Raw genomic sequence first — 15,217 nt, 5'->3', positions numbered from 1 at the left:
ATAATCTTGCTAATTGGCAAACTAAAGGTACATGTCTGAGTCTCATCTTTCCTTCCCCTTCCTATTCAAGTTTATAGTAATTTTAGAAAAAAATAAACTTTTTAAATTTGGTTGATTGATTTTTCTATAGTTTTTAAAAAGCAATTTATTTTAAACCCTAAGTAGGACTTTTTTCCCATCCAACTCTCACAAAAGACTTTGGGGAGTAAAGTAATATTTATGTAGGATTGTTTGAAAGATAAGCAGAAAATCATTTTTCCAAACTGAAAGGCTGCAATCTTTAGAAACTGTTCCATGAGGACAAAAGGATTCCACCATCAAAATTTGGGAAACGCAGCATGTTTCAGTCATTGCTTGATGCATAACAAACACCATGACTTCCATCCAAAGAGAAAAATTCATCTCTCACTCATACATCTTAGAGTGACTGTATTTGGCTAGACAGCTCAGTTGTTCTAGATTCAGGTCATTGCCCATGTGTCTCTTGTCCTAGGACCAATGGCTCCCTGGCATGTGTTCTTCTGGTTGCAAGGGTAGGAAAATCCCAGGAGATGAGAAAATATATACAATATCTTTGATGTCTAATCTTAGAAGTTCACACTGTCACTTCCACTCAAAATTTATGGACCAAAACAATTTCTATGCCAAGCTCAATATCAATGGGAAGAGGAACATGCCCCTTTTATCAAAGTGGAAACAGTATATAAATATTTTATAAACTAAAATCTAATCAACTAAACTACTACTTGTCTACTGCTGCTGCTGCTGCTAAGTCGCTTCAGTCGTGTCCGACTCTGTGCAACCCCATAGACGGCAGCCCACCAGGCTCCCCCGTCCCTGGGATTCTCCAGGCAAGAATACTGGAGTGGGTTGCCATTAATGAATTCTTTTCTACTCCACATTTTTAATCTTTAGGATTCTTTCAATGGTAAAGAATAGAACTCCAACTCTAATCAACTTAAGTTAAAATAAAATCTTGTCTTTTGGTTCACTTATAGAAAAATCTCAAGGGAAAAATCAAGCTTCAGGAGTCAAATAATGTTATCCAATGCTTTTTCTCTTCATCTCTCAACTATTTTCCTCTATGTTGGATTCATTTTCAAGTGATAGTAATAATAAAAGAACTATGGCAGACTGAAGCATGATTTACCATTCTTCATGCCCTCCCTGTATTAGAATTCTATGCCTTTTAAGGAGTGTATTTCCCCATCCTTCTGTTACTGGCTCGGCGGGATGACCTTCTTTGTCTAGTGGAATATGAACGTAAGTGACAGTGCGTCAGTTTCTGGATGAGGCCACAAGTGACATCAGTTATTTTGCTCATTCTCTCCCACATCTGTAACTCATGAAAAGAAGACCGTGATCCGGGTAGGCAGTGGTCCAGAGAGGACATGATGCATTGTAGAACAGACTGAATCCCAAGTCTGTCTGATTAGCTATTACCATCACAGCTACTCTTATGTTTCAGACTTTTTCTCAGTGCACTGGAAGGGTACAAGAACCATTCATAAACATCTCTGTATGCTGGTAATAGTCAGCAAGGGATGCCATAACAAAACACTACCCAATAAGTCTGGGTGGCTTAATGACAGCAATTTATCTTCTTACAGTTGTGGATGCTTGGAAACCTAAAATCAAGGTGCCAGCCCATTTAAGTCCTGGTAAGAGCTTTCCTCCTGGCTTGTAGACAGTCACCATCCCTCTGTGTCCTCACATGGTGGGGAGAGAGAGAGCTCTGGAGGATCTTCCTCTTCTTATAAGGCACCAGCACTATCGACTCATGATCTCATTTAACCTTAACTCCTCTTCAACTGGGCTACCACCAGGCTCCTCTGTCCATGGGATCCTCCAGGCAAGAAGACTGGAGTGGGTTACCATGTCCTCCACCAGGGGATCTTCCCAACCCAGGGATCGAACCCATATCTCTAATGCCTCCTGCATTGATGGGTGAATTCTTTAGCCCCCTCTTCACAGGTCCTATTTCCAAATACAGTCAGATTAGAGGTTAGGATTCCAACATATGAATTTGTAAGGGACTCAATTTGGTCCTTAGCAATCCTTAAGCTTTAAGATTTCAGTTCCCAAGGGATCCCCCACACCAGGGGATAGCAGCATCTGGTGTCAGATTCTGTTAATTCAGGCCAAGACCATTTTATTGTTTATCATCACAAATTACATGCTAGAGGTTATAACATTCATTCATTCAAAGGCTTAAGGGAGATCAAGATCTTTGAGGCTGGAGTGAAGGAAACAAGGGAAAGGTGAATAGAAAAGAAGGATGGAGAGGAGACAGGAGGCAGACCACATAGACAGTAGAGCAGGGGAAGAACTTAAACTGGGGGGTTGAAATTATGAGGCTGGAGTCCTTGGACATATGCGTTTGAAAAGGGGGAGAAATAAAGCTACGTTTATTGTGTTTTATCGTCTTAGTTCAGGCTGATATAACAAAAATCTGCCTTAAACATTTATTGCTCACAGTTCCGAAGACTGGGAAGCCCAGGATCAAGCCACCAGCACATTCAGTGTCTGATAAGAGTCCATGGGGTCGCAAAGAGTTGGGCATGACTGAGCGACTTCACTTTCACTTTTCACTTTCATGCATTGGAGAAGGAAATGGCAACCCACTCCAGTGTTCTTGCCTGGAGAATCCCAGGGACAGGGGAGCCTGGTGGGCTGCCATCTATGGGGTTGCCCAGAGTCGGACACGACTGAAGCGACTCAACAGCAGCAGCAGCAGCAGCAGCAAGAGCCTGGTTCATAGGCAGTTGTCTTCTCACCGTGTCCTCATGTGATGGGAAAGTTTGCAAGAGCTCTCTGGAGCATCTTTTAAAGAGCTCTAATACTATTTATGAGAGCTCCATTCTCATGACCTGATCACCCCTGAAAGTCCCAACTCCTAATCACATTGAGGGTTAGGATTTCAACATATGAATTCCAGAGGGAACACAATATTCAGTCTGTAGCACCTATTATATATCAGGAATTGTACTATAAACTATGTATGCCTGATATTTGCTGTGTTTTACATTTCAATATACATAATATTTATTGAGTGACAAGCATAATCAGCAATTCTAGAAATCAAGAACTATTTTATATTCCAAATCAATGATAAGGTATGAGAGGAAGAGATATATAATTAAGCCTCTCTGACCTTTTCATAGTTCAAGATGGAATAAATGCATGATTACATGTAGGGAACATGGAGGTCATATACACAGCCCATTAAACTCGATCATACACATAATAGCCTGTTTTCTATTCCACCTGGTAGGTTAAATATCCAACTTTTAGTTTCCAAATGGTGTCTTATGCAATCATTACAATTACTATCCTATTCAACTTCAGAGGTAATTTAAACTGTGGGTCACTTCTCCACCAATCTGTTTGTAATACGCAATTCTGGTTTGGATCCCAGGGATAAATATTATTCTCCAAGCAAATGCAAATTGCGGGTAATTCACCAAATAATGGTTTGAAAAGGAAATAGTGTGCAAACAATATGATTGAATAACAAAGAAAATAAAGAGAACTAACTGAAAAAACAGGAATTCATCAACAAGTTCAGTAAGATGGCTAGATACAAGATAAATATACAGAAATCAATAGGTTTCCCATAAACAAACAATGTAGAAAAGGTTCCACTTCCAAAAGTATACAGACGGGTCTAGGAATGATCTTTATAAAAAAGGTCTGTTTTTTATGTGAAGAAACTACGAAACTACTGCTTAAACACACAAAAAAGAATAACTTGAGTGAATATGCACAAAAATAATAGTCTTACTTATAAATGTTTATGACATGCCAGACAGAATCAGGGATAAGTGTGTATATATATATATATATATATATATATATATCTATCTCACCTACCTCAAATGATTTACTCAAATTCTATAATATAGATTTTTTCCCTGTGATTTATAGATGTAGAAACTGAAGCTTAAAGAGTAATTTTCCCAAGATAAGAAGGTCAGCATGAGATATTTAGAATGTAAAATCTGATTGGGCAAATGACCTATTAAAAACCCTTCACTGGCTTTTGTCTGAAAATAGAAGCAAATTTTTGCAAAGCTTTGCCTAAAGGTCCTTGCTACCTCTTCAGGATTACTTCAAGCCACTCTCTCCTCAAACTCTATGAACTGAAAATTAAACTCAGACTATTGTGGCCAATCTAAAATAGGAAGATCCAACATTGTTGAAGTAGGATATCTTCTCAAATTAGTTTACAGGGGAAATGCATTTCCAAGTTCAGCTGGCAAGAGAAAAAAATACCCAAGGTGAGAATAGATTCTTCAAAAACAAAAAGAAAACAGAAAGCTTCTCTGTATTTTTATGAAGCTGAAAATGATAAAACAGCACAAAAGAAAATACAGACTATTCTCTCTTTCACTTGTTGATATCCATGCAAAAAATCTAAATAAAATGCCAACAAACAGAATCCAATAGTACTCATGTTCCATGACCAAGTGGGGTTTCTCCCAAGAATGCAAGTATTTCTCAAAGTACACTCCTTACTAATATAATTCACTATACTAATAAGGTAAAAGAGAAAAAAAACAGAGTATCATCTGCACAGAAAATAAAAAGGCACTAAAAAGATTCAACATCCATTCTTGTTTTAAAAAGAAAAGCTTTTAAAAAACAAATACTTCCTTAACGTGATACAATCATTCATTTCACTCCCCAAACTGGCATGACTTTTTTTTTTATTGGAGTATAGTTGCTTTGCAATGTTGTGTTGGTTTCTGCTGTACAGCAAAGTGAATCAGTAATATGTATACATATATCCCCTTCCTTTTGATCTTCCCTCCCACCTCCCCATCCCACTCATCTAGGTCACCACAGAGCACTGAGCTGAGAGTTCCCTGCACAGGTTCCCACTAGCTATCTATTTCATTCATGGTAGTGTGTCTATGTTAATGCTAATCTAATTCATCCCACCCTTCCCTCCCCTGCTATGTCCACATATCCATTCTCTATGCCTTCATCTCTATCCCCACCCTGCAAATAGGTTCATCAGTATCATTTTTCTAGATTCCACATATATGCATTAATATGCAATACCAGTTTTCCTCTTTGACTTATTTCACTCTGTATGACAGATTCTAGGCCCATCCACCTCTCTACAAATGATCCACTTTTGTTCCTTTTTATAAATCAGTAATATTCCACTGTATGTATAACCACATCTTGATCCTTAATAGGCAAACACCAGAAACTCTTCACTGAAGGCTGGACAAGACAACAGTATTTACTGTGATGCATGTTCTCTGACTCTGACCACACCCCCTTCCCAGATCTCCCCTTCACCCGGCTCCTCCCTGCTCTGTATTCCAGGAGGCCCACCTCTTTAGACTCCATCACCAGCCTCCCTTGTTCTGTGGCTTTTGGATGAGATCTTCCAAAGGACACACGAGCAGGAGATCAGGGGGCAGGATAACAGTGGGGTCAGGGTCCTCAGTTTTCCCATCTAGCTATGATTAGCAGTGGTGTGCTCTTCTACCTAAGACACAGCTCTTGTGAGATGCCCTCCTCTCCTGCTTTGATGAAGTTTTGGTAACTGCTTTCTTTACCTAGTCCTTCATATGTAGGGTGTGTATGACAGCCGCCCCAACATTGCTTGTCCAGCCCTGGGGTGCTTCATCATCTCTTATTGGGTTTCTTTAGCTCTGAGAACATCTTGGAAATAGTCCTTTCATTAAACGCTGTTCAATCAGTCATGCTGAGTGTTTCCTGTTTTCTGCACTGAGGCCTACCCATAACCCACTCTCATTACTATATCTGAAATACCAAGTTATATCAGTAGATGGTAACTTGGACAAAGGGAAAGAGGTTAAAATAAAATTTGTTAAGGTGGGTCAAAGAAAAATTGCACCATTTAAGCAAGACTGTTTAAGACAATTGCAGTAGGGGAGAGAGATTAAACTCAAGTTCAAAAACAACAGGGACAGTTGGGAATTTCTAGCAAGTGGGAGAGGGAACAATTGGAAAGAAAATTATTGGGGGGAATTTGATAAGATATCAAGGTGTGGGGGTGATTCTTGCTAGACAGGCTTGGCAGGATTCCTGCTGAATGGGGCTCAGCAAGTGAAAGACAGCAGACCAAAGACCACTGGCCACGGATGGACATTCAAAGACAAGGTCTAATCAGGAAGAGGGAACAAGGGAGCTTGACTAGAGTTTGGTCAAGGAGGAAGTTCTTATTAGCTATACTGAACTGAATGTCTGTGTCCCTCCAAATTCATCTGCTGAAATCCCAACCTCCAACGTGATGTTATTAGGAGGTAGGATCTTTGTGATATGATTAAGTCATGGAGATAGAGTTCTCATAAATGGGACTATTGCCCTTACAGGATACTAGGAGAGCTCCCTTACCCCACCCACCATGCGAGGACACAGCAGGGAAATGTCTTTGAACCAGGAAGTGGGCCTCACCCAACACTGAATCTATTGCATGTTGATTTTGGACTTGTCAGCCTCCATAACTATAAGAAATATTTATTGTTTAATGCATGGTGTTTGCTGTTTAGGGCTTCCCTGGTGGGTCAGTGGTAAAGAATCCACTGCCAAGCAAGAAACACAGGTTCCAAGGATTTGGAAGATCTTCCAAAGAAGGAAATGGCAACCCATTCCAGCATCCTTGCTGGGAAATTCCATGGACAGAGGAACCTGGTGGGTTACAGTCCATGGGGTTGCAAAAGAATCCAACACAACTTAGAGGCTAAACAACATTTGTTGTTTAAGTTTATGGTATTCTTTATAGCAGCTCAAACAGAGACATCAGGTGATTCAATTTGTATATCCGAAAGACCCAAATTTTCAAAATCAAGTGAAAATAATTACGAACAAGAGAATGTAAGATGATTGACTAAAAACACAACTTTAATAGACCAAAACCCATAGCCTTCTTATAAACTGGGGATTGACAAACCACAGCCCAGAGGCTGGTCAAATCTTGCCTACCACCAATTTTTGTCAATAAAGTTTTATTGGAACACAGTCATACCCATTTGTTAATCTATGGTCTTTGGCTATTTTTGCAGTACAACAGAAGTAATTGCAACAGAATCCTTATGGTCCCCAAAGCTGAAAATATATTCTGACCCTTTATCAAAAATGTTTAAAGGCCACAGCTATATACAAAGAACAATCTTAGCAGACTTTTAAAAATCCCCTGAAATAGCATCCTACGTATTGAGGACAGAGCTTAATTTCATAGTCAGGTTAACATGCAAAAATCAGAGCAAATATGTGCAAAACCCAGATCTGAACATCAGTGGTAGTGAATATAAGCTACCTGAGAACATGCAGACATTTTGAGAAAGGCTTTGGACTCCAAGGGAAAACAGAATGGTGGTTTGAATGGATGTGTTCTGAATCCTAAGGAAACCAGGGAACCACAGCTGATGCTGGGGTAGCATAAATAATAAAAAGCATTAAAACAAGTATGATAGCAGAGACACTTGCCAAGGGCACAGGAACAAAGTTAGCAAGTTGATTTGGAGCTGACTCACTGTCAGAGAGGAAAAGGCGTTGTGAGCTGAGCCAAAGATGTGGGGGACTGGAAGATGGGGTGTGATAGAAAGTGACAAGAGAAATGACAGACACCAGACCTTCCAACCAGAAATGGACCGCTGCATCCTTCTAGCCCTACTCAGAGATGGCCATGAAGGAGACGTGAAGAAGAATCCTCCAGGGGTCAGAAATCTGAGTAGTAAATTTGGGTGTTCACTTTGGGCGCACCAAGCAAGAACTGGAATCCTGAGCTACACCAACACATGAGCAGTTGCTAATGATATGTCTGGATGAGTAGGTTCTTGGAAAGAAGAGACCTGGAAGGCTGGTGTCATGGAAGATGTATGCAGGAGCACATCTTAGAGGAGGTTCAGAATGATCCATGTGAGACACAAATTCACAGGGAGAAAGTTCTCAGTAACCTGACGGGCAAGATGCTACACTCTGTGGACATGGGTTAGCCTTCTTCCCCAGCCACTTCTGTACTCGTTCAATGGATCTGTGTGCAAACTGGCCAGGGTGGCAGGAATGGAGGCCTGCATGAGTTCAACAATATGAACTTCCCCCACCAATGCTAAGCATGTGTCTAATTGGCCAACGGTAGAAAGCAACACTGAAGTCCAGTAGTGCATTCCCTGGAGGTCCAGACAGCCACTTAGTGAGAGGTCAGTCACATCCCTTCATCCCAGAGAGGGCAGAGATTCATCCTCACTGAAACAGACAAATACTCTGGACTTGAATATCCTCCCTCCTCTCCACGATGTTTCTGCCAGCACCACCATCCAAGGACCTGCACGAGTGTGCCCCATTCAACGCCATAACATTTCCAGGCCCCACCCCCCACCACACACACACTGCTCCTGATCAAGAAATATGTCTCACAATAAAATAGATGCATCAATGTGTTCTTGCCAGTGGACTTCACTGGTTGGCCATTGTTTAAGAACAGCTGGCCTAATAGAATGGAAGGGTCAGTTACAAAGCCTGCAAAAGAGTTAGTTACAAAGCCATCGAGGAGACAACTCCCAGAAAGGATGGAGTTCTCTCCACTGGAGGCAGTACATTTTCTGATTAGGCTACCAGGTCATGGTGCTGTTTCTTCTGTAGTCAGATTACACAGGACCAGGAATCAAGGGTTGGGGGGGGGGGGGGGATTGCTTTTCTCACTCTCACAATCACTTGCAGAATTTTTGCTTCCCATTCCAGCAAGTTTGAGCTCTGCTGCGTTGGAGATTTTAGTCCCAAGAGGGGATGTGCTTCCAGCCAGGGGCACCATCATAGTTCCACTGAATTGGAAGATAAGATTTGAACTGACTCCTTACATGAGTGTGTGCATGCTCAGTCGTGTCCAGCTCTGTGCAACCCCATGGACTATGGACCATAGCCCAACAGGCTCCTCTCTCCAAGGCATTTTCCAGACAACAATACTGGAGAGGGTTGCCATTTCCTGCTCCAGGGGATCTTCCTGACCCAGGGATCAAACCAGTGTCACCTGCGTCTCCTGCTCTGCAAGAGGATTCTTTACCACTGAGCCATAGGGAAAGCCTACTGTTAACTCCTTATGCCACTATGACCCACCTCCCAGAATATTGGAAATAAAAGCAAAAATAAACAAATGTGACCTAATTAAACTTAAAAGCTTCTGCACATCAAAGGAAACTCTAAGCAAGGTGAAAAGACAGCCTTCAGAATGGGAGAAAATAATAGCAAATGAAGCAACTGACAAAGAACTAATCTCAAAAATATACAAGCAAGTCCTACAACTCAACTCCAGAAAAATAAATGACCCAATCAAAAAATGGGCCAAAGAACTAAATAGACATTTCTCCAAAGAAGACATACAGATGGCTAACGAACACATGAAAAGATGCTCAACATCACTCATTATCAGAGAAATGCAAATCAAAACCACTATGAGGTACCATTTCATGCCAGTCAGAGTGGCTGCAAATCCAAAAGTCTACAAGCAATAAATGCTGGAGAGGGTGTGGAGAAAAGGGAACCCTCTTACACTGTTGGTGGGAATGCAAACTAGTACAGCCACTATGGAGAACAGTGTGGAGATTCCTTAAAAAACTGGAAATAGAACTGCCTTATGATCCAGCAATCCCACTGCTGGGCATACACACTGAGGAAACCAGAAGGGAAAGAGACACGTGTATCCCAATGTTCATCGCAGCACTGTTTATAATAGCCAGGACATGGAAGCAACCTAGATGTCCATCAGCAGATGAATGGATAAGAAAGCTGTGGTACGTATACACAATGGAGTATTACTCAGCCATTAAAAAGAATACATTTGAATCAGTTCTAATGAGGTGGATGAAACTGGAGCCTATTATACAGAGTGAAGTAAGCCAAAAAGAAAAACACCAATACAGTAAACTAACGCATATATATGGAATTTAGAAAGATGGTAACAATAACCCTGTATACGAGACAGCAAAAGAGCCACTGATGTATAGAACAGTCTTTTGGACTCTGTGGGAGAGGGAGAGGGTGGGATGATTTGGGAGAATGGCATTGAAACATGTATAATATCATATATGAAACGAGTCGCCAGTCCAGGTTCGATGCGCGATACTGGATGCTTGGGGCTGGTGCACTGGGTCGACCCAGAGGGATGATATGGGGAGGGAGGAGGGAGGAGGGTTCAGGATGGGGAACACATGTATACCTGTGGCAGATTCATTTTGATATATGGCAAAACCAATATAATATTGTAAAGTTATAAAATAAGATAAGCAAGTAAAGAAGGAATTCTCTCTACTGACGAGGGACATTGATCCCAATCATGAAAAGGGAATCAGGTTGCTACAACACCCCACAGCAAGAAGACTTATGTCTGGACCAGAAGATTCTCTGGGTTTCCTCTCAGTACTTTCATGTACTTGGTTAATGGAAAACTACAAAAACAATGACCTCAAAAATAGGGTTGAGAACCTCAACCCTTCAGAAATTAAAGTTTGAATTTCACCACCAGGTAGAGAAAAGTACCAGCAAATGTCCTGGCTGAAGAAAAAGGAAATATGAAACTGATAGGAGGAAGAGGAACTTCTAATACCAACTGCGAGATTATGATCAGTTACAGAAGCAAAGACTGTAGAACCAGGCATATCTTCTTCCTGGATTGGCGTGTGTGTGTGTGTGTGTGTGTGTGTGTACTAATTTCTTCCTCTCTTTTCTCCTTCCCCAATATCTTATACAAGTCCTGTTAGTGGCAGTTAATTTTACAATTAAGTCTAAGTAGTAAAATCTTCTGAAGGGACTATGATTTGGGGCGTGATTAACACGGCCCAGAAATGAGTATAGTGACGGTTGTGACTCTGAAGAGCAGATGCAAATGCCTTTGCTTCAATGAAGGTTGGCTGTACACTGTTAGGGGGAAGCACAGGGTCATTTGTGCTGTTGGTGGAAGTAGAAATACACATGGAGGCATGTGGATGAACACTGAATAGCCAAAGAGCGGGTCATGTCCATTTTTGTTGTTGTTATTAGTCTACATTATGCACACATGAAGTTAACTTTGCTTCAGCCCCCTAGCACCTTCAGGCCTGCGACATGCACTTCTGGTTGCCCTCCAAAAGCATCCACTTCCCCTTCTTCCTTGGTAACAAAAATCTATTATAAAAGCTAACTTCCCAGTCTCCTGTTCAGCTAGACACAGCCATGTGACTAAGTTCTGTCTTGTGAGATATAAGTAGATATATTATATGTGACTTCTGGGACAGAGATTTCAAAAGGAATTGCTTTGCCTGATAGAAGCACTCTTTCAACCTTCTTACTGCCAAGAAAACAGATGTGATGGCCAGTGCTCTGGTAGCCATCTTGGAATATGAGGCAACCTTGGGCATGGAGACCATGAAGTGAGGATAGAGGAACAAAGATATAGAAGTCACCGATAACTCTGTGTCACTGGCACACAAGCTCTGGACTACTTGCCTCTGGACTTACTTGTGTTTTTTAGACAGTTTTGTGGACTGCTTAAGTCACTCTATTAGGAGATGGTGGTCTGTTACTTGCAACCATATATAATTCCTGCTTCAAAATCTACTAGCTCTCTTTGCTCCCCTGCCAGTTTAGAAACCCAGGAACCTTTACAATGCCTCCTTTCCCAAGTCTGGGGAAAAGCCCTCTGTGGTCAAAAACCCTATTCTCATTAATGGATTTAGGATTTTGAAGTGGGAAGGAGAAAAAGGAGATGGATCTGTCACAAACCCTTGCCAGAGGCAAGGAACACAGAGGACTCATTGCTTAAATGTAGAGAGAAATACCAGGAGACAAAATAGAAAACAGTGCATATGGCAGAAGAATGATCCAATGTACAATTATTGAGTAGGTTTTGCAAACAATTCTCACCATCCCTCTGAAAACATTCATATTTCCTTCTCTTTAAAAATAAAAAGCCTGGCAACAGGGTTTCTGCAAGATCATACTTCTACAAAGAGTTTTAAGTTTCCATCTAATAAACACGGCCAATTGAGAAATTCATAATACATGAAAGCAATCCCAAAGGCCATGAAATCAGATGGACCTGGAGTGATACCATAAGCCTAGTGGTGAAGAAAAATAGTTGTCAAGTTGATCTTTGAAGTAAAGAAAATAATGAAAGCAAGTGAACACAGTCTAAAATAATTAAAAGGGATTATCTTACCCAAAATAGGATGATTTAATATGCTAAGACACAGAATTCTTTCCTCTGCCCCTAAGGGCTGTGTGCATGACGATTTGTACTTTGTTTTAGAAAACTTATGATTGTTTGGAAGTGTTTTAAATGATTCAGGGGCAGAGATGTGAAGGATAACAAATGAAGCAACTAAAGTTTCATATTTTATTGTGAGTTCAGCCCAACTTAAAAGTCAGGCTGAGCTTCTAATCAAAATATGAAGGGAGAGAGCTTGAAAGTAATATGAATCATTAATATGGGAGTACTTAAGGTAACGAACTCAAGGGTTTTCAAAAATTTGCAGCACTTTTTCAGATAACACTAAGAGGTTGAGTATTCTTATTTCCCTCTCCTTCAAGATTCTTTTTAAGACATATTTAAAATAGGCCTAAGGTCAAGATCATTGAAAGGAAAGAACAGTTTTGAGTTACTCCCTTATAAACTGCACAGAAGACAACACATAATATATTAATAGGTGATTTGTTTTTAAGTGACTACCAATGGTTTGGTAATGTGGGTTCACTATATGCCAGGTCACAGGAAGCTATTATAGTGCCTAAAGGTTCGCTTTACCATTCCACTATTTAAATTAAATAAATGAGCGTATCGGAGATTTTCATGGTGGTACGGTTGTTAAGAATCCACCCACCAGTGCAGAGGACATGGGTGTGCTCCCTGGTCTGGGAATAATCCCCATGTCTCAGGGCAACACACCACAGTTACTGAGCCCACACCTTGCAGCCCACGTTCCACCACAAGAGAAGCCCGGGCACCACAAGCAGAGAGTGGCCCCGGCTCGCTGCAACCAGAGAAAGCCCACTGACAGCAAGGGAGACCCAGCGCAGCCATAAATAAATACGTAACTTTAAATAAATGAGTACAACTCTTTAGTGAGGCTGTTTTGTCCAATCCCTTTTAGTGGCTTAATTCTTAGGTCAGTGGATAACAATTTCTAGATTTCACTTTCAGCACAGTTCAGCGTTGTAGTAACATTTTTTAAAATAAGCAAGAAAGGAAGGATACATTTTAAATTACTAATGTAGAAACTTTCTCAGAAAGAAAGGAACAAACGCTACTAGTTCTAGTTCCGAGGGAATATTTGAAGTTCACATTGTTTTTCTGTCAGTCTCCTCTTTTTCAGTAACTGCTTCAGTTCAATGTCTAGGGTAGGAATTGGTTATTGTCATCACCATCATCAATCATCACTTGAGAACTTCCAGATGTGCAAACTGTGAGTTCACTCCAGAATTACTGAATCTGAAACTCTAGGGGTGGGTTCCTGTGGTCTGAGTCCTAGCAAGCCCTGCTGGTGAGTCCAGTGGAAGCTCAAATCTGAGAAACAGGCTTGAAACTGCCTTCGTAGAAATATAGCACTGCCTCCATAAGCTGTCTGAACCTGAACAAGCCATTTAACATCTCTGAGGTTTAATGCCTTGGTATGTTAAAATAAACGGCTTCCCAAGTGGTGCTAGTGGTAAAGAACTCACCTGTCCACGCATGAGATGTAAGAGACGTGGCTTCGATCCGTGGGTCGGCAAGATCCCCTGGAGGAGAGCATGGCAACCCGTTCCATATTCTTGCATGGAGAATCCCACAGTCCATAGGGCTGCAAAGAGTTGGACACGACTGAAGCGACTTAGCTTCACATGCACATGTTAAAGATAATGAATATCCCTCAAGACTGTTAAGGACATGAAAAACAAGGAAAACCTGAGAGACTGTTCACAGAGCAGAGGAAACTAGGGAACATGGTGACCACGTGTAGCATGGACAGAATCCTGGAACTGAAAGACTACTACAGACCGAAAGTTTTGTGCACTCCCCCCAACCAAAAATTTATATGTTGAAATCCTAACCTCTAATGTGATGATGGCATTAGGAGGTGGAAACTTTGAAGAGGTAATTAGGTCCTGAGGTCGGAGCCCTCATGAATGAGATTGCTGTGCTATGCTCAGTCGCTTCAGTCATGTCCAACTCTTTGCAACCCTATGAACTCTAGCCCACCAGACTCCTGCCCCTGAGATTCTCCAGGCAAGAATACTGGAGTGGGTTTCCATGCCCTCCTCCAGGGGATCTTCCTGACCTAGGGATCGAACCCATGTCTCCTGTGCCTCCTGCATTGCAGGCAGATTTTCTTTACCACTGAGCCACCAGGAAAGCCCTGAAAAGTGCCCTTATAAAAGAGATTTCAGAGAGCTCCCTGTCCCTTCTATCATGTGAGGACACAGCAAGGGGATGGCCATCTATGAACCAGGACATGGCTTCTCATCAGACACTGAATCTGCTGGCACCTTGATCTTGGACTTTCCAACCTCCAGAACTGTGAACAATAAACTTATGCTGCTTAAACCACCCACTCTATTGGATTTTTGTTATAGCAACCAGACTAAGACAAGGACATTAATGGAAGAACTGATGAAATTGAAATCCAGCCTAGGACTTGGTTAATAGTAACTTAACAATGTCTGTTGCTTAGTTTTGACAAACACACCCCGGCGACGCAAGAGCTTGACAATGGGAAAAACTGAGGGAGTGGATACTGGAAATCTCTGCAGTATCTTTGCAACTTTCCTGTAAATCTAATCTAAGATGAAAGTTTATTGAAAAACAGAAATAATGTTACCAAACTTTCACAGATATTGTCATGATTAAAGATAATACCATAAGAAATGGATGGACACCAAGGAGGAAGGTGGGGGGTGGAATGAATTGGGAGATTGGGCTTGACAAACATACACTGCTGCTGCTGCTGCTGCTGCTAAGTTGCTTCAGTCGTGTCTGACTCTGTGCGACCCCGTAGACGGCAGCCCACCAGGCTCCCCCGTCCCTGGGATTCTCCAGGCAAGAACACTGGAGTGGGTTGCCATTTCCTTCTCCAATGCAGGAAAGTGAAAAGTGAAAGCGAAGTCGCTCAGTCGTGTCCAGCTCTTTGCGACCCCATGGACTACAGCCTACCAGGCTCCTCTGTCCATGGGATTCTCCAGGCAAGAGTACTGGAGTGGGGTGCCATTGCCTTCTCCTAAACATACTTGG

The sequence above is a fragment of the Bubalus bubalis genome, chromosome 24, assembly GCF_019923935.1.
Source record: "Bubalus bubalis isolate 160015118507 breed Murrah chromosome 24, NDDB_SH_1, whole genome shotgun sequence".
Classification (NCBI taxonomy): domain Eukaryota; kingdom Metazoa; phylum Chordata; class Mammalia; order Artiodactyla; family Bovidae; genus Bubalus; species Bubalus bubalis.
This window is presented reverse-complemented; position numbering follows the sequence as displayed.